The sequence below is a fragment of the Etheostoma spectabile genome, chromosome 9, assembly GCF_008692095.1.
Source record: "Etheostoma spectabile isolate EspeVRDwgs_2016 chromosome 9, UIUC_Espe_1.0, whole genome shotgun sequence".
Taxonomy (NCBI): domain Eukaryota; kingdom Metazoa; phylum Chordata; class Actinopteri; order Perciformes; family Percidae; genus Etheostoma; species Etheostoma spectabile.
Genome location: NC_045741.1, coordinates 11,072,547 through 11,073,735, shown reverse-complemented (window position 1 = coordinate 11,073,735; position 1,189 = coordinate 11,072,547). Strand labels below are relative to the sequence as shown.

Here is a 1,189-nt window from a genome sequence, read left to right as displayed (position 1 = left end):
ATATATATATATATATATATATATAGGTATAGGGATTGTTGCTGTGTGTTAAAGCTCATTGACACACTACTCAATAACTAAAAGGAACGGAAAAATAATTGGAAATAGAATTCAGTTGTTTACTTAGTTGCAAATGCAAACAATTTATAAATTCAGTTTTCATGATGTGTTAAATGTACCTTCTTTCTTTTGGTTTGAAATAGCATAGTGTTTCTCAAAATTACTACAGCACTTGTTTTGACATCTCCAGGCCCCGTATACACGTAGAGTACTCTGTCCTGGTGTATCTCTCCATATACATATTCATCCGTGGTTCAAATAGTCTAACCATGTGAGTGCTGCTAATCTTTTAAATGGGCTCTTCACACATTGCACATTGTAATTTGCATTTGGAGTTAAGTGTCCCTTTAACCTTGGGTTAAAGTCAATCTGTGAGTCCAAAACCTGAAATGCGTAACTAGATTCTGCTCATATGGGTTGTATGTGACTGTATTATATTAGCTGTGTGTCTTGGCTGAAATGACACTGTTATCTCAGTGTTGATATGATCAGAAAATCAGTATCTCATTTGTCTTGAAGCTTTAAAAATCCTCCTGGAACTCATCTGCTTCTCTTTATCAGTACCTTCTCTTCTGATTGGTTTACAGTTAAATGGAAATATTAACACGGAACAAATGAGTGAGTACCTAATCAGTGTACTTTCTGCAAGGAGTGAGTGTGCATTCAGTTTACAGAGGGGACATCCTCTCAGCTGCTCAGCTGGCTAAGTTGCACACCATGTCACATATTCAAAACTAGCTTAGGACCCATCTCTCTCTCTCCCCCCTCCCCCCTTCCTGCCAGCTTCACTGACTCTCTCCTCGTTTTTTTCTGTCCAGTAAAGCAGAAAGAAATCTGAATGTATTATTTTTAAAAAGATGAAGAGGAGCAAGGGGGAGTTTGTGGGAATGGGGAATGAGACGAGGGAGAGGAAACAGTAAGACTTACTTTACCCCGAGTCGGAGATGTGGAAGGGAAAGAGGCATGATGAAGGTACATCTATAGAGAGATGATGAGGAGAAAGAGAAACAGTAAATCCCACAGGCAGTCTCTCGCTCACTGTCCTCATTCAGTTTTGCATCTCATTTTGCCTTAAACGGCTGTTTCGTGTGTGTGTGTGTGTGTGTGTGTGTGTGTGTGTGTGTGTGTG

At 39.5% G+C, this 1,189-nt stretch overlaps 1 protein-coding gene across 7 annotated transcripts in view; it reads left to right on the top strand.

Annotated features, from left to right (window-relative positions):
• The window catches only part of dlg1a (discs large MAGUK scaffold protein 1a), a 117,318-nt gene that overhangs the window by 27,727 nt on the left and 88,402 nt on the right, over positions 1-1,189 (top strand). The gene's annotated exons all lie outside the window — the stretch shown is intronic.